Source organism: Elephas maximus, chromosome 11, assembly GCF_024166365.1.
Source record: "Elephas maximus indicus isolate mEleMax1 chromosome 11, mEleMax1 primary haplotype, whole genome shotgun sequence".
In the NCBI taxonomy this organism is placed as follows: domain Eukaryota; kingdom Metazoa; phylum Chordata; class Mammalia; order Proboscidea; family Elephantidae; genus Elephas; species Elephas maximus.
In genome coordinates, this window is record NC_064829.1 from 79,490,762 (window position 1) to 79,515,657 (window position 24,896).

Genomic DNA, 24,896 nt, shown 5'->3' on the forward strand with positions numbered 1-24,896 from the left:
TCAGTTGGCCAGCAAGCTGTCTTCCATATTTCTTGGCATAGACGTGTGAGCACTTCCAGCATTGCATCTGTTTGTTGAAACTTCTCAATTGATATTCCATCAATTCCTGGAGCCTTGTTTTTCACCAATGCCTTCAGAGCAGCTTGGACTTCTTCCTTCAGTACCATTGGTTCCTGATCATATGCCACCTCTTGAGATGGTTGAACATCGACTAATTCTTTTTGGTACAATAACTCTGTGTATTCCTTCCATCTTCTTTTGATGCTTCCTGCATCGTTTAATATTTTTCCCATAGAATCTTTCACTATTGCAACTCCAGGCTTGAATTTTTTCTTCACCTTAAGCACCTGTAAAAACATGCTTATGTACATACAGTGACATGCTTGTAAAAGTAAAAGAAAATCAGAAGGCATATGAGTCAGAATCAACTTGATGGCACACAACAACATCACTAGCTTGGTTTTATATTTTAACATAAAATCTCCAAAAGACAATTGAGAGTGAAAAATGTTCCCATTGAGTTCATATTGCAACCTCAACACTTTTGACTGATCTTGGGTCATTTACTTATTTGAGCTTCAGCTTCCTTATTAATAACAAAATGTATAATAATAATGACCAGGAGAGACTGTTATGATATATTCCATTTGGTAGTATGTGCAAAGCTCTCAGCATAATGCCTTGTAGTTTTAATTTGTTTATTATTGCTACTATCATTATTAATATTGATAAAACTGTGATAATACAAATTATGCTTGTTTTCTTTTTAGAAAATATGAAAGTATTAATACCCCAGTTCTGCCATGTCATAATTTCAAGAAACCAATCAGATTACTTAACCTCTTTGAGAATGACTTTTCTCAATATGCAGCTGGTTTTTGGATAAAATTAAATGAATTTTCCTAAAAGCGTTTTGTCAATATGGCTTTGGAAGCTTCTATTCTTAGCTCATAGACAATAGATAAAATGTTTTTCAAATCATCGTTAGTTTTCAATTTAATATCAACCAGATAATAGCAATGCTTGATGGCTGAACTTAATTACACATATAGGTTAAAAAGTGGCTAAAAGAGAGTGTGTTAGGTTATGTGGATGAAAGTTGCCAATAATGTGATCTTAGCATTCAAGTAATGTTTTGTTAAATGTCCAAAGAACAAAACACTAGCATATAATTAAAAGCCAGAATAAGACAAAGCTATTGAGAAAAGATGGTAAGTGATGTTTTAGTCACTAATAATATGGAACTTTCTTACTACTTTAATAACTGGTTGAAACAAGGAGAAATTGTTATTGGTATGGTTATATTATTTCATTTAATTTTTCCTGTGATTTTTGATAAAAAACAAAGATATAGAATATCAGTCTAATTATTTTACTCTCATTCACTGAGTCCATAATATTAGTTCCCTATTTTATTAGAAAACTGTTAAAACATTTTATAAAATATGGCAATATAAATGCAAAACTTATATTTTATTATGTCCCCATTTGCAAATTAAATAATTAATTAATATTTACATTAATATTGTCATTAGCACTACACTTATTCAAGGTACCAAGCAGTTGTGAATGCCATTTCTAAAAGAGTAAAGGGTATTGTTATATATATGTGTGTATGTATATATATATATACACACACACATGTGCACATGATATTTTCATGAGGTTAAAATCACTTAACATATTTCATATATTTTCTTATTTAGTGATAAAGGAGTTTTCAAACCCATACTGATTAACAGAATCCTCATTATAGCTTAGTTGAGTCGAAGAAATGTTTACATGATCTCTTTCAATATAACATAATCTAAAAAAATTGAAAAGAAAATGTAAGATTGCAATTTGATTTAATATAGCTTAAAATTTATTCAAAGATTGAATTCAACATTTATTTAGGTATCTTCTACAATCTCAGAGTAAATTGCTAGATATTTTTTTCAATTTGTATTTATGCTAATACCTAAAAAAAAAAATGCCTAGCTAATCTTTAATATGGGCCCTGGTGGCACAGTGGTTACGAGCACGGCTGCTAACCAAAGTGTCAGAAGTTCGAATTCATCAGCCGCTCCTCTCCTTGGAAACCCAATGGGGCAATTCTACTCTTTCGTATGGGGTTGCTATAAGTCGGAATCAATTCAACAGCACATAACAACACATGTTTAATAGAATTACTGAGATGAGATTGCTTCTCTTTCATATAACTTTCTGAACCCAAAACATAAATAATATTTTTCATAAATAAACCAAGTGCCATTCACTACAATAGGATAGCATTTTTTTAAATTTACATTGTTATATATAGCTTTCCATTCTCTCTTAGATGTTGCAACTGACAGAAGCTTAGTAAATAGAATTATAAAATCAATTACTTTTCAGTTATTAACGAGGTCACCATGAAAGAAAAAAAAAAGTGTCACTAAATATCTTAGTCTAAGTGTTCCAGAAACAGAATCTGAGATAAAGACTTACACTTGACTATCTTATTAAAGAGGTCAATTACAAGTAAAGCAACGTGAATGAAAAGGGGAATGAGCCAAGGAAGAAGGTAAAATCAATAACATACTGTAAGTTGTTCAACCTATCCTATCTACTGAGCTTCTAAAATGAGTTCAACATGCGTATATGTTCTCTTCATAAAAGACCTCCTATTTGTTTTTCTGTCCTTTTATCATCCCATTAATCTGAAACATATTCAGCAATGTTGCCAAAAATTGTATTAAAAAAAGAATAGAACAATTGTTTCCTGCCAAGATGGAGTAACACAGATCATATTACCCTTCCACTGAAACTGCTGAGAGAGATGTATTTGGGGAAATGGACAGGAAATACATTGTAAACTATTTATATGTGACATGATATAATGTTGCTTAAAACACTAATAATTTATATACATAAATCTAATCATTAATAAGCCAACAAATGAGACAGCATAGAATCATAATGTGAATATCTGATAGATCCAAAAAGAAGGCAGGAAAAAAATAATAAATAATATATGGGAGCAATAGAAAAACGGTATGATAGTAGACTTAAATCCAATCATTTCAATAATCACATTAAATCTAAATGATCTAAATACAATATTTTATAGGCAGAGATTTTTAGACTGGATTAAAAAAGCAAGGGTTTACTATATGTTGCCTATAAGGAAATTCACTTTCAATGTAAATAAACAAATAGTAAATTGATGAGAAAAATACCATGCAACGACCAACCAAAATAAAGCTGTAGTAGCTACATTAATATCAAAATAAATAGATTTCAGAAAACAGACGAGGGATAAAGCAGACATTTTTAGAATAATAAAGGGATCAATTCACTAAGATAATATAATATTCCCAGAGTTTCAAGAAGCAAAAACTTATAGACCTGTAAGGAGAAATAGACAAATTGATAATTAGAGTTGGAGATTTTAAAACACCTCTCTTTTAGTAACTGATAGAAAAAAAGATGACAAACAATTAGTAAAAATATAGAAGATTTAATACAATGAATCAACTTGAGCTAACAGACATTTAAAGAATGCTTCCCTCAAAAGAAAAAGCTGGGCATTCTTTTTTATAATCTGTTTCTAATTGGATCACTACTTAACCAAATTTCCAAGGAATGCCAATAAAATGCTAAGCAAAGACCATCTCAATTAATGTTGGATAAATAGATAATCAATGCATATGTATATGTATGTAGTATCTCCATACTATCAGATGACTTTGTTGCATGCATTGTTTCATCCCTTGGTATTTTCACAGTCCCTGATGCAGAATAAATGAACAAGTATTAAGTGATTGTACCATAGAATGAGCAATAAACAATATAAATATCTTTCATATGCAACTTATTTATTTTTTACACATGGAATCATATTTGTAATTGCTTAGATTTATAATATTAATGTTTTATCTTTCTAAAATTTCCCTCTTTCAATATCTTCATGACAAGTAAAAATAAATCAGTCAATATAATTTTAATTGTCTTCAACTTCTAAATTTATTAAGGTTTTGACTTAAATTTCTCCTCCATTTTTGACTATGTAATAAAGCATTGACTAATCAGAATATGATTATTTACATCAAGAGTAAGAATGTAGATGTTAAATTTTACCATATTTATTTATATTTCTATATTTTTGGTGTTTTTATCATCAATTAACTAATTGGAATCTTTTACCTTGCTAAAAATTTACTTTTTCCAACTTTATTTTCTTTGCCATGGGTTGTTTAATTTTGTTACAGATGTAATATGTTACAATCTTCTGCAATTATAACATATTACAATTAGTGCATAACGTATGAATGTGTAATATATTAAGGACATATTAGTTCCACATTGCCTATATAATTGAAGTAAAACAAGTTCCTAAATTTAGTTTAAAATGTGACTAATGATGGAATAATCTTTGTAACAGGGCCAGATTTAGATACTTATATTAAGCTAAGAATATTCTGCCATCCAGTTTGTATGTTAAAATTCTCTTCTTGTATTTTGCCATCTGATATTGATGGGAAATGATCAATTTGACCAATTGTATTGTGTGGAGAAGTAATATTTCAAACAGTTTTATGCAAAATTTAACTTCTAAAGTAAAACAGACAATCTTAAGAATGTGGTTGCTTTTGAAACTGGGATAATACCTGAGTCCTATGAGCTTTTTTCCTTGTTCATCACTACTCACTTCAATGTATAAAGTCAGAATAAAACATATTGCTTATTGTTTTGAACATAATTGTTATAACTCCCATCTCCCATATATACATAGTATTAAAAAAATTGAATTTAGTATCAGGAAGAATTAATATTTGCTAAAATTTCAGTTTGTCAGATGTTTGAACACTTTTAAGTTACTTCAAGTGCACAAAACCCATGTCTGCACCGTTATGGTGGAGGCATTGCCTATCTCCATCATTCAGAGGGCAGTGCAAGAAATAGAAACCTCCCTAGGAATTTTAGTCATGCAGAGGTTCAATACAGGGAGGAAAGAGCTTGCAAAATTGTTGGAAGAGCTCAAAAATTAGTCTGGTTGACTAGCCCTCTAGAGGCACCAATGGGGCAACCCTGGTCTAATATAGAGTAATGTTATTGCCACAATACGAAGATGGAGAATAGACATATGAACCTGCAACCTAGGGACTGTGAAGTCAGATCAGGAAGCCATCATTTCCACTACTTCTTTTTGCTACCAGGACTGGAAAATTTTCCATAACATTTGTTGTAGGAAATCATAATGATTCAGGACAGCGGCAACAGCCAGGATTGCACAAAGGTCACCTCTGAGTAACTCCTGCTTGATAACACCCACACAAGAGCATCTAAAAGCCAAGACCAGTTACTTATCTAGAACTTTATTTGAAAGGGAATTTACTGTGTATTCAGGTATAACTCCAACACTGTGGAAAACAGAAAATTAAAAAAAAAAAAATTAGGGGCATCAGCAGATGTCTGTCACATATTCATTGTTCTTTCACAGAAAGATTCCTGAAGCTTTCACAGTTCACCTTCCTGTAATCCAGTTATTTCTTTTAAATCCGACTGAATCAGGCTTTCATTCAGCACTACCTTTACTGATGTCGTCAAGGTCACTAGTAATGATCAGGTACACAGGTATGTCAGGTAGGCAGATACATCAGGTACTCTTCTCACTGGACTTCTCAACAGGACTAAACAACATGTGTTTTCTTCTGGATAAAAACAGAAAATTAAACTTTTTTTTTTTTTAAGTTGGCTTCAGTAACACCACACCTTCAAGTTTCTTCTCCTATTATACTAGTCACTCTTCTCCAAATACTTCTCCAATGTCTAACCTTTAAATGCTGAGATTCTTCAAAATTCAGCATTTTGACTTCTTATCTTTTTGTTACTCCTTAAGTGAACATCCTGCCTCATGGCTTTAAATACCGTCCTTATGTTGATAACTTCCAAATTTAAACCTACACTCTGCTCTTCTCTCTTGATTTCCAGACTCATCTATCCAAACTGCCTATACAAACTTCTTCAGGTGTACCTAATAACCAACACTAATTTAATATGCCTAAACTCAACTCTTGATCAGGCTTCAGCCCCTAAATCTATTCTCACATCCGCAACCAGTTCTTCAGGAAATTGCATAAGCTTTATCTTCAAAATGCATCCTAAACCAGACCCAAACTTCTTTCTACCTCCACCATCAATTTCCTAATCCAAGTCACAATCATCTCTTGTCAATATCTCAATAAGAATTGATCCATTCCAACTTTAAGCATAGAAAAAAAAAATACTTTCATTAGGTAAGTTGCATCTTATTTACTACATAAGATTCTCATGTATTGCTCCCATATCCCTAAAGTGTCTAAATATTCTACCTTCCATTCAGAAAAGTATCTAAAACCATTGAAAAGCAAATTGTGCACACAGTGGCTAGAAGGGGGAACATGCATGAGGTCAGCTTCCTCCAAGGTCCCTTCCATATTACACCTTGACTGTCTGCCTTCCACTTAACTATCCTTCTTTTCCCTTCTACTATGTCAATCTTTTCAAGTTTCCAAAGGTCAAAACCTGCCCTGTAAAATTACCTCCCAGAGATGAAATTTCATATTGTAATTACAACAGCAAGGAACCCCAGTGGTGAAGTAATTAAGCATTCAGCTGTTTACCGAAAGGTCAGTGGTTCAAACCCACCAGCTGCTCCATAGGAGAAAGATGTGGCAGTCCGCTTTCATAAACATTACAGCCTTGGACACCTTGTGGAGCAGTTCTGCTTCATTCTATAGGGTTGATATGAGTCAGAATTGACTCAGTGGCGATGGGTTAGTTATAATGACAATTTATTTTAATCTTTGTGTTGTTTAAATGTGGGCTCACGAGAGGCAATGGCTCACAGGGTACAATGATGAGAATGGAGGTGAATGAAACACAGATTCATACTTAAAGACATAAACTTATCATTTCTGGATTACTGAAAAGGCTTCTTGACTGCTCTTAGTGTTTCAACTCTTGGTTCCCTTCAGTCTATTTTTTTTAATTTTGTTGCTGTTGTTGTGATAAATATATAAGCAATAAATCATTTGCCATTTCAACATTCTTCCTGTGTACAATTCAGTGGCATTACTTATGTTTATCATGTCCCTTCAGTCTATTTTTACAGTGATCACGTTAATATTTTATTAAAAATCAGCCACATTGGGATGGGAGGATAGAGAGAGTTGGAAGCTGGCAAAATTGTCACGAAAGGAGAGACTGGAAGGGCTGACTCATTAGGGGGAGAGCAAGTGGGAGTATGGAGTAAGGTGTATATAAACTTATATGTGACAGTCTGACTTGATTTGTAAACCTTTACTTGAAGCTCAATAAAAGTTAAAAAAAAAAAAAAATCAGCCACATCATATCACTCTTATTCTTGAAGTTGTCCGATCATTTTCTATCCAACTCAGAGTAATATAAAAATATTTACCTCAAGACTCTTCATGATTTGATCCCTCCTCAAGCATTCTGACCTCCATCTCCTGACGTTTTCCTATTGCTCCCCCTACCTGCATGTCACCCCTTAAACAAACCAATCACACTTCCTACCTCATGGTCTTTGCACTTGTTCTTCCCTCTGTTTGGACACATTTCCTTTATGTAGGCACATGGCTTGTTTCTTCATTTTTCTCAGGTCTATGTTCAAATGCTACCTTTGCAGAGAGGCCTTCCCTATCCACCTCCACCAAAACGGCAGCCCACATTCTTCTATAATTGATTAGAACACTGTCTTAGGCTGGGTTTTCTAGAGAACCAAAACCAATAAAGCATATGAATACATATTTAGAGAGATTTGTATGAAGGAAAAGGCTCACACAGTTGTACAGACTGGAATGTCCCAAGTCTGTGGATCAGGATAGAAGCTTCTCTTGATTCACATAGCTGCGAGGGCTGGCAAACCCAAGATTGGCAGGTTGGAGGGCAGGGCTCCTAATCACAGGCTGTGAAGATCTACGAATCCCAAGATTGGCAGATAAACTGATAGCTCAAGTCCCAAGAACCAGAAGTCAGAAGAACAGGAGGCAGCCACAGGATCCAGAGTGAACAAAAAGCCAGTATGTCTGCTTATATTCGGATGCAGACCACACCCCCAAGGAAACTCCCCTTCAATTGATTGGCTACTCACAGTAAATTCCATCATGGGAGTAATCACATATAAACACTAGGAATCATGGCCTAGCCAAGCTGCCACACAATCTTAACCACCACAAATGCCATGCATTTATTTGTAGCACTAACGTTAACTTCATTTCTTAGAGCACTGTTGTAAAGATAATATGATTCAGAGGCTCTGCTGTGCCAAAGCTATGTGAAAGTAAGGTAATATGACTAATGTGTGTGTGCCTTAGTTTCCTGATCTATAATGGAGGTTATACTATTACCAACTTGATAGGATTACTATTAACATTGAGCGAGTTAAGGGGTGTAAAACACATTTCATACCAATGTCTGGCATATTGTAAATACTCAATAAATGTCAGTTGTCATGCTCCTGTATTTGTCTCTTCTTTCTGTTCCCTGTTACAACCTTGAAGGCAGGTGCTTTCTTTGTTTTGTTGATTGATACATTACAAGGTGTCTACTGTGGTGTTAATGAATGAATTACATGTGAATTAGATAAAATCAGATAACTGAATTCCACTGGAAGAACACAACTTTTCATCTTAAGACCAAAAGCAAATTCAGCTATCCTCTAAAAGAAAGGGTGCTTTAGTGATTTTTCGCATGCAGTTAAATAACCTCAAATTCATGAGCTTCAAATGTTTTTCAAAGACATAGTCCATACACACGGCCACATTTCTATGAACAGTGGGTAAAGGAAATTGCACTAATAGGAAGAAAGGCTGGGATATATGGGAGGCTGGACACACTGTTTGAATAAAGGGTACACCAGTGAGGCTGCACCACCTAACTGAACCATCATATGTCACTTATTATTCTTATTCTTTGATCCAAAGCTAGAGGACAAAACTGAGAACAACAAAGCAGGATTTAAATGGATACATAGGCTAAATAAAATGTATCTGAGGCCTCCTGTGTTACTTTAGCAAGCACTCTGGAAAGTTCTGTATATGAGTTAGGTAATGAATAGACCTGCTCTTACTGAAGAAAAAAAAAAGAAAAGGCTTAAAATATCCCACTGAAAGCTGACATTTAGGTCATTAGGCTGCCCATAAAATATAGCCTTGACAGTCAGACAACACAGTGAAATAAGTTCATTAGCTTAAGTACAAAATTGCCAGTTTGATTAAAGAAGTTCACTTACATATAGATAGGTTGTGACCCTGTGTCTACTCCCAAAGTTACACTATGCAAATAACCACTAGTGTCATCTATTGGTGGTGGGCACAGTTGACTTTTTTTTTTCTTTTTTGCACAGTTTTGCTCATACCTAATGAAAGTTCATAAGAAGCTTCTATAATTCATTACACATTTAGCACAGGCATTGCAAGCCACCTGATTACAGTTGTTCTTAGTAACTATTTTTCCATTAAACTTTGACCTTTCTACATGGAAACATTCCTAGGCTTCAAGATGCATTTTCTATTCCTCCAAAACAAAACTATAAAAATGTTCGCGGCGGGGGCCAACATGGCTGACTAGGTAGATGCTACCTCAGATCCCTCTTGCAACAAAGACTCAGAAAAACAAGTGAATCGATCACATACGTGTCAATCTACGAACCCCGAACAACAAACACAGATTTAAAGAGTTGATCTGAGTGACAGAGACGGAGAACGAACAACTATGGGGAAGCAGAGACTGTTTTCGGTGCCTGCAGCCAGCGTCCCAGTCAGGTAACCTTGGCGCCGGGCTTACGACTGGGCTCAGGGGAGCTGAACACAACATCCGGTGACGGTGCAAACATGGGACACAGCCCTACCCCCCTGAACTGACCTCAGGAGGGGGCCCAGCTGGTCCACGTGGGTGGCGAGGCAACACGGCTGGTGGGAGGAGAAGTCCCCAGGAGGCAGCGACTGGTTTTGGAGCTGGGAGTGTAGCATCCCAGCCGGGGAGCCTTGATGCTGGGCTTTGGACTGGAAGCGGAGGAACTGACCATGGCTTCAATGGGCCAGACCCTCAGGGGCAATCTCCACACAGCCAGCACACATGGGCGACACGCCCCTCGGGAATCTCAGATAAAATAGTCATCCCAAGCAAGATAAGTAACTTTGTCTATATTTTGGGGTGCTACTGTCTCTTGTTTTTCTGAACCCTCCCCTCCTCTTCCCAGAGGGCTTCATTAACATTGGAATTTCCTGAGCCAGAGGGAGAACAGCTCTGCAGCTTTTCTTTTCTCTTTTTTTTTTTTGTCTTTTCCTAACCCATTCTTCCGGCCTGAGAGAAGCAACCACAAAAAACCCAGGGACCAAAAATCTTTCCCTAATTGGACTCCAGCCAAGCATATGTGATCCATATCTTGGGCTTTCATCCCTACAGGGAACAAGGTGGCTATTATAATGCAAAGGCATTTCTGATAGGGGTCTGACTGCATTTTTTTTTTTTTAGCGGATTTACTGGAAAAACAAGTTTCCCAGGTCTGATATCTCTGCGTATTCAACAGAGCTCTCACTGACCCACAACAGGGAACCGAGGGCTGAAGCTCCCCCCAGACCACCTAGTCTCCTGCCTTAGGGGTCTAAGGAGAGTGACACCTACCAATCTGTAGAGGTACTTGCATTGGGGCCTAAGGTACAGCTGCAGAGCCCACCCACCAAAGTGCTTTAGGAACAGAGACACACTTACCTCACTGACACTTGGGGGAAGCCTGTCAGCATCCTGCCCCCCCCACCCCGGAGTCTGAACTCCAGCTGCTAATAGAATCTGGTGCACATAACTATCACCACTATTTCTCAAGGTGGATAGGTGTTAGGGTGCATCACACACTTGATGACCCAAAATCAGATTCTGCTCAAGAATAGTGAATGGACTCAGACATATATATCTGGTAACAGCCCAAACCAGCTGGTAATAGGTCATAAGTAAGTCAAGGGCTACAACAATCAAGACAGCACAATCTAGTAGCCCATCCACTTATATTGAAACAAAACAAAACAAGATAAGACTCAGTGAGCAAATATAGAATAAATCACTACAATATCTTAGTGATGGCTCGGAGACAGCAGTCGATATCAAACCACATAAAGAAGCAGACCATGACAGCTTCTACAACCCCCCAAACAAAAGAATCAAAATCTTTCCCAAATGAAGATACAATCCTGGAATTATCTGATACAGAATATAAAAAAACTAATTTACAGAATGCTTCAAGACATCAGGGATGACCTCAGAAATGAAATAAGGCAAAATGCAGAAAAAGCCAAGGAACGCACTGATAAAACAGTTGAAGAACTCAAAAAGATTATTCAAGAACAAAGTGGAAAAATTAATAAGTTGCAAGAACCCATAGAGAGACAGCATACAAAAATCCAAAAGATTAACAATAAAATTACAGAATTAGACAATGCAATAGGAAGTCAGAGGAGCAGGCTCAAGCAATTAGAATGCAGAGTGGGAAATCTGGGGGACCAGGGAATTAACACCAACATAGCTGAAAAAAAAATCAGATAAAAGAATTAAAAAAAATGAAGAAACCCTAAGAATCATGTGGGACTCTATCAAGAAGGATAACTTGCGTGTGATTGGAGTCCCAGAACAGGGAGGGATAACAGAAAACACAAAGAGAATAGTTGAAGATCTGCTGACAGAAAACTTCCCTGACATCATGAAAGATGAAAGGATATCTATCCAAGATGCTCATCGAACCCCATTTAAGATTGATCCAAAAAGAAAAACACCAAGACATATTATCATCAAACTCGCCAAAACCAAAGGTAAAGAGAAAATTGTAAAAGCAGCCAGGGATAAAAGAAAGGCCTCCTACAAGGGAAAATCAATAAGAATAAGTTCAGACTACTCAGCAGAAACCATGCAGGCAAGAAGGCAATGGGATGACATATATAGAGCACTGAAGGAGAAAAACTGCCAGCCAAGGATCATATATCCAGCAAAACTCTCTCTGAAATATGAAGGCGAAATTCAGATATTTACAGATAAACACAAGCTTAGAGAATTTGCAAAAACCAAACCAAAGCTACAAGAAATACTAAAGGATATCGTTTGGTCAGAAAACCAATAATATCAGATACCAGCACAACACAAGATCACAGAACAGAACATCCTGATATCAACTCAAATAGGGAAATCACAAAAACAAATTAAGATTAATTAAAAAAAAAAAAAAAACTCAAAACAGGGAATCATTGAAGTCAATATGTAAAAGATCACAACAATCAAAAAGAGGGACTAATACAGGTGGCATAGAACTGCCATATGGAGAGTGATACAAGGCGATATAGGACAATACAAGTTAGGTTTTTACTTAGAAAAATAGGGGTAAATATTAAGGTAACCACAAAGAGGTATAACAACTCCATAACTCAAAATAAAAACCTAAAAAAACGTAACGACTCAGCAAACATAAAGTCAAATACTATGAAAATGAGGATTACACAATTTACAAAGAAAAACGTCTCAGCACAAAAAAGTAAGTGGAAAAGTGAAATTGTCAACAACACACATAAAAAGGCATCAAAATGACAACACTAAACACTTATCTATAATTACGCTGAATGTAAATGGACTAAATGCACCAATAAAGAGACAGAGAGTCTCAGACTGGATAAAGAAACACGATCTGTCTATATGCTGACTACAAGAGACACACCTTAGACTTAGAGACACAAACAAACTAAGACTCAAAAGATGGAAAAAAAATATCAAGCAAACAACAATCAAAAAAGAAGAGGAGTAGCAATATTAATTTCTGACAAAATAGACTTTAAAGTTAAATCCACCACAAAGGATAAAGAAGGACACTACATAATGATAAAAGGGACAATTGACCAGGAAGATATAACCATATTAAATATTTATGCACCCAATGACAGGGATGCAAGATACATAAATCAAATTTTAACAGAACTGAAAAGTGAGATAGACACCTCCACAACTTTAGTAGGAGACTTCAACACACCACTTTCGGAGAAGGACAGGACATCCAGTAAGAAGCTCAATAGAGACACGGAAGACCTAATTACTACAATTAACCAACTTGACCTCATTGACTTGTACAGATCTCTCCACCCAACTGCTGCAAAGTATACTTTTTTTTCTAGCGCACATGGAACATTCTCTAGAATAGACCACATATTAGGTCATAAGACAAACCTTTGCAGAATCCAAAACATCGAAATATTACAAAGCATCTTCTCAGACCACAAGGCCATAAAAGTGGAAATCAATAACAGAAAAATTAGGGAAAAGAAATCAAATACTTGGAAACTGAAAAATAACTTCCTGAAAAAAGACTGCGTTATTGAAGACATTAAGGAGGGAATAAGGAAATTCTTAGAATGCAACGAGAATGAAAATACTTCCTATCAAAACCTCTGGGACACAGCAAAAGCAGTGCTCAGAGGCCAATTTATATCTATAATTGGACACATACAAAAAGAAGAAAGAGCCAAAATCAGAGGACTGTCCCTACAACTTGAACAAATAGAAAGTGAGCAACAAAAGAATCCATCAGGCACCAGAAGAAAACAAATAATAAAAATTAGAGCTGAACTAAATGAATTAGAGAACAGAAAAACAATTGAAAGAATTAACAAAGCCAAAAGCTGGTTCTTTGAAAAAATTAACAAATTGATAAACCATTGCCCAGACTGACTAAAGAAATACAGGAAAGGAAACAAATAACCCGAATAAGAAACGAGATGGGCCATATCACAACAGAACCAACTGAAATTAAAAGAATCATATCAGATTATTATGAAAAATTGTACTCTAACAAATTTGCAAACCTAGAAGAAATGGATGAATTCCTGGAAAAATACTACCTACCTAAACTAACACAATCAGGAGCAGAACAACTAAATAGACCCGTAACAAAAAAAGAGATTGAAACGGTAATCAAAAAACTCCCAACAAAAAAAAGCCCTGGCCTGGATGGCTTTACTGCAGAGTTCTACCAAACTTTCAGAGAAGAGTTAACACCACTACTATTAAAGGTATTTCAAAGCATAGAAAATGACGGAATACTACCTAACTCAGTCTATGAAGCCACCATCTCCCTGATACCAAAACCAGGTAAAGACATCACAAAAAAAGAAAATTACAGACCTATATCCCTCATGAACACAGATGCAAAAATCCTCAACAAAATTCTAGCCAATAGAATTCAACAAAATAACAAAAAATTAATCCACCATGACCAAGTGAGATTTATACCAGGTATGCAGGGCTGGTTTAATATTAGAAAAACCATTAATGTAATCCACCAAATAAATAAAACAAAAGACAAAAACCACATGATCTTATCAATTGATGCAGAAAAGGCATTTGACAAAGTCCAACACCCATTTATGATAAAAACCCTCACCAAAATAGGAGTTGAAGGAAAATTCCTCAACATAATAAGGGGCATCTATACATTTTTTTTTTATACAAAGCCAACAACCAACATCACTCTAAATGGAGAGAGCTTGAAAGCATTTCCCTTAAGAACAGGAACTAGACAAGGATGCCCTTTATCACCGCTCTTATTCACCATTGTGCTAGAGGTCCTAGCCAGGGCAATTAGGCTAGACAAAGAAATAAAGGGCATCTGGATTGGCAAGGAGGAAGTAAAATTATCTCTATTTGCAGATGACATGATCTTATACGCAGAAAACCCTAAGGAATCCTCCAGAAAATTACTGAAACTAATAGAAGAGTTTGGCAGGGTCTCAGGTTATAAGATAAACATACAAAAATCACTTGGATTTCTCTACATCAACAAAAAGAACACCGAAGAGGAAATAACCAAATCAATACCATTCACAGTAGCCACCAAGAAGATAAAATACTTAGGAATAAATCTTACCAAGGATGTAAAAGACCTATACAAAGAAAATTACAAAGTACTACTACAGGAAATTAAAAAGGACCTACTTAAGTGGAAAAACATACCTTGCTCATGGATAGGAAGACTTAACATAGTAAAAATGTCTATTCTACCAAAAGCCAGCTATACACACAATGCACTTCCGATCCAGATTCCAATGTCATTTTTTAATGTGATAGAGAAACAAATCACCAACTTCATATGGAAGGGAAAGAAGCCTCGGATAAGCAAAGCATTACTGAAAAAGGAGAAGAAAGTGGGAGGCCTCACTCTACCTGATTTCAGAACCTATCATACAGCCACAGTAGTCAAAACAGCCTGGTACTGGCACAACAACAGGCACATAGACCAATGGAACGGAATTGAGAACCCAGATATAAATCCATCCACATAGGAGCAGCTGATATTTGACAAAGGCCCAGTGTCAGTTAATTGGGGAAAAGATAGCCTTTTTAACAAATGGTGCTGACATAACTGGATATCCATTTGCAAAAGAATGAAACAGGACCCATACCTCACACCATGGACAAAAACTAACTCCAAGTGGATCAAAGACCTAAACATAAAGACTAAAACGATAAAGATCATGGAAGAAAAAATTGGGACAACCTTAGGAGCCCTAATGCAAGGCATAAACAGGATACAAAACATTACCAAAAATGACGAAGAGAAACCAGATTACTGGGAGCTTCTAAAAATCAAACACCTATGCTCATCTAAAGACTTCACCAAAAGAGTGAAAAGACCACCTACGGACTGGGAAAGAATTTTCAGCTATGACATCTCAGACCAGCGCCTGATCTCTAAAATCTACATGATTCTGTCAAAACTCAACCACAAAAAGACAAACAACCCAATCAAGAAGTGGGCAAAGGATATGAACACACACTTCACTAAAGAAGATATTCAGGCAGCTAACAGATACATGAGAAAACGCTCTCAGTCATTAGCCATTAGAGAAATGCAAATTAAAACTACGATGAGATTCCATCTCACTCCAACAAGGCTGGTATTAATCCAAAAAACACAAAATAATAAATCTTGGAGAGGCTGCGGAGAGATTGGAACTCTTATACACTGCTGGTGGGAATGTAAAATGGTACAACCACTTTGGAAATCTATCTGGCGTTATCTTGAAAAGTTAGAAATAGAACTACCATACAACCCAGAAATCCCACTCCTCGGAATAAACCCTAGAGAAATAAGAGCCTTCACACAAACAGATATATGCACACCCATGTTTATTGCAGCTCTGTTTACAATAGCAAAATCTGGAAGCAACCAAGGTGTCCATCAACGGATGAATGGATAAATAAATTGTGGTATATTCACACAATGGAATACTACGCATCGATAAAGAACAGTGACGAATCTGTGAAACATTTCATAACATGGAGGAACCTGGAAGGCATTATGCTGAGTGAAATGAGTCAGAGGCAAAAGGACAAATATTGTATAAGACCACTATTATAAGATCTTGAGAAACAGTATAAACTGAGAAGAACACATACTTTTGTGGTTATAAGGGGGGGAGGGAGGGAGGGAGGGAGGGTGGGAGAGGGTTTTTTATTGATTAATTAGTAGATAAGAACTGCTTTAGGTGAAGGGAAGGGCAATACTCAATACATGGAAGGTCAGCTCAGCTGGACTGGACCAAAAGCAAAGAAGTTTCCAGGATAAACTGAAAGCTTCAAAGGTCAGCGGAGCAAGGGTGGGGGTTTGGGGACCATGGTTTAAGGGGACTTCTAAGTCAATTGGCAAAATAATTCTATTATGAAAACATTCTGTATCCCACTTTGAAATGTGGCATCTGGGGTCTTAAATGCTATCAAGCGGCCATCTAAGATGCATCAATTGGTCTCAACCCACCTGGATCAAAGGAGAATGAAGAACACCAAGGTCACACGATAATGATGAGCCCAAGAGACAGAAAGGGCCACATGAACCAGAGACCTACATCATCCTGAGACCAGAAGAACTAGTTGGTGCAAGGCCACAACCGATGACTGCCCGTACAGGGAGCACAATAGAGAACCCCTGAGGGAGCAGGAGATCAGTGGGATGCAGACCCCAAATTCTCACAAAAAGACCATACTTAATGGTCTGACTGAGACTAGAGGAATCCTGGTGGTCATGGTCCCCAAACCTTCTGTTGGCCCAGGACAGGAACCATTCCCGAAGACAACTCATCAGACGTGAAAGGGACTGGACAGTGGGCTGGAGAGAGATGCTGATGAAGAATGAGCTATTTGTATCAGGTGGACACTTGAGACTGTGTTGGCATCTCCTGTCTGGAGGAGGGATGGGAGGATAGAGAGAGTTGGAAACTGACAAAATTGTCACGAAAGGAGAGACTGGAAGGGCTGGCTCATTAGGGGGAGAGCAAGTGGGAGTATGGAGTAAGGTGTATATAAACTTATATGTGACAGTTTGACTTGATTTGTAAACGTTCACTTGAAGCTCAATAAAAGTTAATACAAAAAAAAAAAAATGTTTGCCTTGGCAAACTTTGCCATCTGAAATGGAGATATTTGCAGGCGTATCATCAGAATGTCTCCAGAGAAAATGAGGCCAAGGATGGTGATTCAATGCTCTGCTTGCTTTTGATAAGAGGGGGAGGTAAGAAAAGGAAAAAAAATGAAATAAAACAAGGAACTAACATGTCAAGGGTTCATGAAGGAAAATTTGCTAGTGATAAGGAGCAGGAATTTCTCCTATGAATGTAGAAATATTCAGGGGACAGAATAACTATTATGAAGGAACAAAGAAAAGCAGTGAAAGAAGGAATAATAATAGAATTTGCCACCAAGAACAGCTAATCTTCCCTAAATAAAAAAAAAAAAGTTTTTTTTTGTTTTTTAATAGCCACCTCATTACTTGAGTGTGTATACTCATAGTGAGTGTACCTTTTAAAGAAAAATGTTTTTAAGAGCCGCGGTTTGCCTTTTTTCCGACTAAATGAGCTGTTTATTACTATTTGTAAGCTAATTTTTTTTATGAATTTATGCAAACAGTGAATTTTAGTGTAGCTGGAAGAGCAGATCCTCTAAAATGGGCTAGATGAGATTGATGCTAACTGAAGGAAATCCAAAGCCAAGGTTTAGGCTCCCATTGGAGGATATGCCAGGAAATAGGGCTAAACATTTGTTGTATAAAACCAGTTTGCTTATTCAACCATAAATATATATACTAACATGCTCTGTCTAAATATAGCTTCGCACTGGGGTTACCAAAACGCAGTCTTTCAATCTTTCAGTTGTAAAAGAGTCATTTGTTTTTTCAGAGAAGTTTAATAGGTAATTGTAGTGTCTGCCTAAATGGGGTAATTACGAACTGAGAGTTTGGCTCACCTAGGCTAGTGATAACCCTCAAAGACGGTACCCTCAGTACTGCTTGCTTACGTCACAAGGAGGAGAGATTATTTAGATGAGCCACCAAAAAATGTAATTTTATAATTCTAAATTCCCAAATAAGTACTTATAATTTAATTGCACCATGTGAAGTAATAGATACATTGAATAAAGACAATAAATAATTTATAGATGTGTGTGGAATGATACACAATGATAATTTTTCTAAGGCTGCTAAATTCTTATGTAAAAGAAAGAAACAGATATGACATCTATATTGGAAAATGTAATCACTCAAACAAAATCTCTTAGGTTTTCCTTTTTGGGGGGGTGAATGTTTCATCATTTCCAGATATGACATGTTCTGAGTCATAGCTTTTACAAGTTTAAATAATTCCCTAGAGAGAACAACACAATAAAAACATTGTATTCTGAGTAATCCATCAGCTCAAATGGGAGATAAATTATACTGACACATTCCTTACAACAGGTCATAAAAACAAGGCAAAAAGTCGAATCCCTGTTTCAGATACAAAGTTCTTCATTTAACACTGTCAAGTGGAAAAAAAAAATATTTAAGATTTGTTAAGAGATGTATCTTGATGTGTGTCTTAGTTATCCAGTTCTGCTATAACAGAAATGAATCAAGTGGATGGCTTTAACAAACAGAAATTTATTCTGTCATAGTAAACTAAAAAAAAAAGGCTAGAAATCCAAATTCAGGGTGCCCACTCCAGGGGAAGACTTTCTCTCTCTGTCAGCCCTGGGGGATGATCCTTGTCATCTATTTTTCCCTGGTCTAGAAGCTGCTTAGTGCAGGGACCACAGGTCCAGGGGATGCACTCCACTCCTGGTTCTTTTAGCTTGGTGGTAATGAGGTCCCTTTCCTTTCTGCTCATTTCTTTCTCCTTCATATCTCAAAAGAGATTGACTAAGGATAGAACCTAATCCTGTAGATTGTGTCCTGTCTCATTAACATAACTGCCTCTAATACTGCCTCATTAACATCATAAACCCACAAAACCCAGTGTCGTGGAGTCGATTCCGACTCATAGCAACCCTATAGGACAGAGTAGAACTGCTCCATAGCGTTTCCAAGGAGCGCCTCGCGGGTTTGAACTGCCGACCCTTTGATTAGCAGCCATAGCACTTAACCACTACGCCATTACAACACATAGGGTAATCACAACAGATAAGGAAATTGAGGAAAACTATACTATACTGGGGATCATGGACTAGCAAATTTGACTCACAATAAGGGGAAAACATTTCTATCCATAACAATGTGGAATATATTGTTTTGAATAAATACTAAGCCTCTATACTGTCTCATGGTCAATTTTCAAGAACATATATCTAACAGCCTATAACAATAACATAATACACAGAGAACCAACCCCCCCCCCAAAAAAAAAACCCGTTGCCATGGAGTTGATTCTGACTCATAGGGAATACATAGAGAGAAGTATCAAAATTGTTAACTCCCATGCCAGTGTTCTGGTAGGAAACTACTTTATCAGCTAGAATATGTGCTTACGTGAAGTTCATTTTGCTGATTTCCTCATTTCCAAAGTTAATTTATAGCAGCACCTTTTCCCCATCTACTGCAGTGAGGTTGTTCCAAACATTTGGAATACACGTAGATTCTCTTGTCACAGTCAGCATTCCTTCCTGGAATCCACCAATGTCTTAAATGACTTTTTTAAAATTGTGTATACTTTTATGCTGTAAATTTTCGTAGGTTTGGATAAACCCATAATGTCATATCCACCATTACAGTATCATACATTAGTTTTACCACCCTAAATGTTTCCTGTGCTTCACCTATTCAACTCTTCTCCCGTAACCCCTCACTACCCTGATTTTTTAACTCTATAATTTTGCCTTTTCCAGAATGTCACATAATTTGAATCATATAGTATATAGCCTTTTCATACAGACTTCCTTCACTTAGCAATACGCATTTAAGGTACATCCATATCTTTTCATGGCCTGATAACTCATTTCTTTTTGCCACTGAATAATACTCTGGTGTATGAATGTATCACATTTTTTAATTCTTTTCCATACAACAGTTTTGATCTCCACTCATCTATTAAAGGGCATATTGGTTGTTCCCATTGCTTTGTAGTTATCAATAAAGTTGCTGAAAATATTTGTGTATAGGTTTTTGTGTGGACATAAGTTTTTTAAGTAGCTACGTAAACACCCAGGGGCTCAATTGTTAGACCATATGGTGAGACTATATTTAGTTTTACAAATAATTGCCAAACTGTCTTCAAAAGTGGCTGTATCATTTTGTTTTCCCGTCAGCAGTGAATGGTGATTCCATGTTTCCTGTATTCTCTCCAACAATTGGTACTGTCAGATTTTTTTTTTGGTTTTGGTTTGTTTTTTATTTTTGTCATCCCAATAGGTATGTAGTGGTATCTCATTGTTAATTTTGATGAATAATTTTTAAATAGGAGTTTTCTCCCATTTATTATTTGAATTCAGAAAAATAAATTCTCTGGCAATTGTTTTATCTGTAACAACAAAGAAGAAAAAACTTAAGTGATACATTGAATCGGAGATTCATTGAAGAGGGAAGAAATTGGTTTCTTAACAACAAAAAATGTGTCTATAACATATGCCACCTATTGCCCTTAGCCAACGTCTTATAAATTAAAAGAGCAAGAATACAGATGGTAAAAGATCATTCCAGGAATGTTCTATAAGCTGGGCTAAGATCTCAAATCTCTGAGATGACAATTTATGTTGCAAAGTGATTCAAAGCATTAAATCAGTGAGAATAATAACATGTTTAAGTATATTTTTCACCTCTATGGAAACCCTGGTGGCGTAGTTGTTACGTGCTATGGCCGCTAACCAAAGGGTTGGCAGTTTAAATCTGCCAGGTGCTCTTGGAAACTCTGTGGGGCAGTTCTACTCTGTCCTATAGAGTCGCTGCGAGTTGGAATCAACTCGACTGAACAGGGTTTTTTTTTTTTTTTTTTTTTATATTCTGATCATTGCTTACTGTTATATGCATCTACCCAACTTTCTATTTGCTTTATGATATCATGTTAAAACAGAGAAGGATGAGTTCAACATATCTTAAGGTATGCCTCTTCAGGTGACATCAATTAGATCACAAATGAATGCAAGGCAACTTCCATAAGTGATAGATTGTTAGAATATCAGTTAAACTTAAAAATCCATTATTATTCTTCAGGGGCATAAGAAAGAGAGTATACATCACTTGATGTGTTCTTAAACTGAGTGTCAATAGAACTTTCTCATTGTTTCATCATTAATATATTAATATTTCAAAGTTAATGGCACCATTTTTGACCTTTACAATATAAAGTTGATAGGAATATTGTAAAATTTTACTGATAGTCAATGGAGAGAAGATAAAATAGGTGTCCTTTTTTTTTTTTTTCGTTGAAAGGGAATCAAATAAATTAGGATATAGGAATAATTATTTTGTAAGCACAGGTACAAATTTTTTTCTGATAGTTTAAATCATATTAGAAATTGCAAGCTCTATGTCTACCTCTGTCTACTAGATACGAGAGAAACAAAAGGAAGTGAATAAAAGAAACAAATATAACTTTTCAGTACAGTTTTGTTATTTTGGTCCACTAGGTTTTAGGTTAAAGTAAAAATAGCTACCTGAGGTAAAAAGATGACTCTTGTAAGAATGCTATCAATTGAACTGAAAAAACAAACAAACGAAAAAGATGTTTAAAAGTATAAACTGTGATAGAATGAGAACAGGGTCACTGCATGTGTAATGATTTCATTTTTGCATCATGACTAAACATTTTCAACATTCTTTATGATAACACAATGTCCCTCCCGGCTTTAAGCAATCCATGTATCTCATACTTTAACGAAATCTATTTTAGCACTTATTATATATACTGAGAAATGAGCCTTTCCAAGTAGATGTGAAATACTTCACGACCTAGAGCTCTGCCTCACTTGTCTTTGTATTTCCAGTATTCACCACAGAGTTCAGCACAAATTATATACCCAGTACTCGTTTGTTGGGCTTGGATTTTAAATTGACTCTACAAGGAAATATATTGCAAAAGACAAATTTATATAAAATTGAAAGTATTTTCTGTTGAACACATTGTACAGTGACAATTATCTAGACATATTTACCTGTGACATGTATTAACATCATGCAACCACATCACTATAGAAGAAAGTTCTATTATGTAAAGAATAAGACCTTAATATCGAGATCCAACAATGAAAATCCCAAATCCCGTGAATAAGCTGCTTTCTAGGGGTTGAGAGGGAACTGTCCACAATTTTCTCCTATTACTTTTCCTTTCTAATGAATGAAAAACCACATTCATTCCAATCTTAATTGTTCATTTAATTGGCAGATTCCATAGAAAAGTTGCCCAAGTCTCCACATACTTTCAATTTTACCCTGAAAATGAAGACAGTGGGATTTTTCAAAATGTGAAACTAGGAAAAGGCAATAGAACTAACAGTTCTTAGAGACCAATGTTACAGAGTTATTCTCGGAATTTTCTTCCTGGAGAATGTCAGTCACAGTTTACCTTTTGACTGCAAAGCAATTCAGAGAACCCATGGGCTGGATAATTAAAACAATACTTCAACATTGATTTTTAAAATTGATACCTAGTTTATAATAACAATTTTATGATCATTTAACAAAAAAGAAGGGATCTTAAAGCTGCATACTGTGATCCTTCTATATTAGATGTTTGATGCTAAAAAAAAACAATGAAAAAGAAAAAGAAAAAAAAATTACTTTCATCAGGCCATATCCATTATATTTCCTATGGACAACATATATAGGTCCTTGGAAAGACCTAGGAAAATGACTGTTATGATTATTCATTTTTATACAATACTTATTTACCTCCTTTTTAAAAATTTGATTGTTGTTGCTGTTGTTTGGTACCATCAAGTCTGTTGCAACTCATAGCAACCCAATTTATCACAGAACAAAACACTACCCGGTCCTGCGCCATCCTTACACTCATTGTTATGCTTGAGCCCATTGTTGCAGCCACTGTGCCAATCCATCTCGTTGAGGGCCTTCCTCTGTTCTGCTGACCCTGTACTCTGCCAAGCATGATGTCCTTCTCCCAAGCATGATGTCCTTCTCCCAAGCATGATGTCCTTCTCCAGGGACTGATCCCTCCTGACAACATGTCCAAAGTATATAAGATGCAGTATCACCATCCTTGCTTCTAAGGAGCATTCTGTTTGTACTTCTTCCAAGACAGATTTGTTCCTTCTTTTGGCAGTCCATGGTATATTCAGTATTTTTCGCCAACATCACAATTCAAAGGTGTCAATTCTTCGGTTTTCCTTATTCATTGTCCAGCTTTCACATACCGTGGTTTGGGTCAGGCGCACCTTAGTCTTCAAGGGGACATCTTTGCTTTTCAACACTTTAGAGAGGTCCTTTGCAGCAGATTTGCCCAATGCAATGCATCTTTTGATTTCTTGACTGCTGCTTCCATGGCTGTTGATTGTGGATCCAAGTAAAATGAAATCCTTGACAACTTCAGTCTTTTCTCCATTTATCATTATGTGGCTTATTGGTCCAGTTGCGAGGATTTATGTTTTCTTTTTTTTTTTTTTTTAGGTGTAATCCATACTGAAGGCTGTGGCCTTTGATTTTTATTAGTAAGTGCTTCAAGTCCTTTTCACTTTCAAAGAGCAAGGTTGTGTCACCTGCATAATGCAGGTTGTTAATGAGTCTTCCTCCAATCCTGATGCCCCGTTCCTCGGCATATAGTCCAGCTTCTCAGATCATTTGCTCAGCATACTGATTGAAAAGGTATGGTGAAAGGGTACAACTCTAACTCACACCTTTCCTGATTTTAAACCACTCAGTATCCCCTTGTTCTGTCCAAACAACTGCCTCTTGATCTATGTACAGGTTCCTCGTAAACACAATTAAGTGTTCTGGAATTCCCATTCTTTGTAATGTTATCCGTAATTTGTTATGATCCACACAGTTGAATGCCTTTGCATAGTCAATAAAATACAGGTAAATATCCTTCTGGTTTTCTCTGCTTTCAGCCAGGATCCATCTGACATCAGCAATGATATCCCTGGTTCCACATCCTCTTCTGAATCCGGCCTGAATATCTGGCAGTTACATGTCAATATACTGCTGCAGCTGCTTTTAAATGATCTTCAGCAAAACTTTGCTTTAATGTGATATTAATGATATTATTCGATAATTTCCTCATTCAGTTGGATCATTTTTCTTGGGAATTGGCACAAATATGGACCTCTTCCAGTCAGTTGGCCAGGTAGCTGTCTTTCAAATTTCTTGGCATAGACATGTGAGCACCTCCAGCGCTGCATCTGTTTGTTGAAACATCTCAATTGATATTCTGTCAATTCCTGGAACCTTGTTTTTCGCCAATGCCTTCAGTGCGGCTTGGAGTTCTTTCCTGAGTACCATCGGTTCCTAATCATATGCTACCTCCTGAAATGGTTGAATGTTGACTAATTCATTTTAGTATAATGACTCTGTGTATCCCTTCCATCTTCTTTTGATGCTTACTGCGTCGTTTAATATCTTCTCACAGAATCCTTCACTATTGAAATTC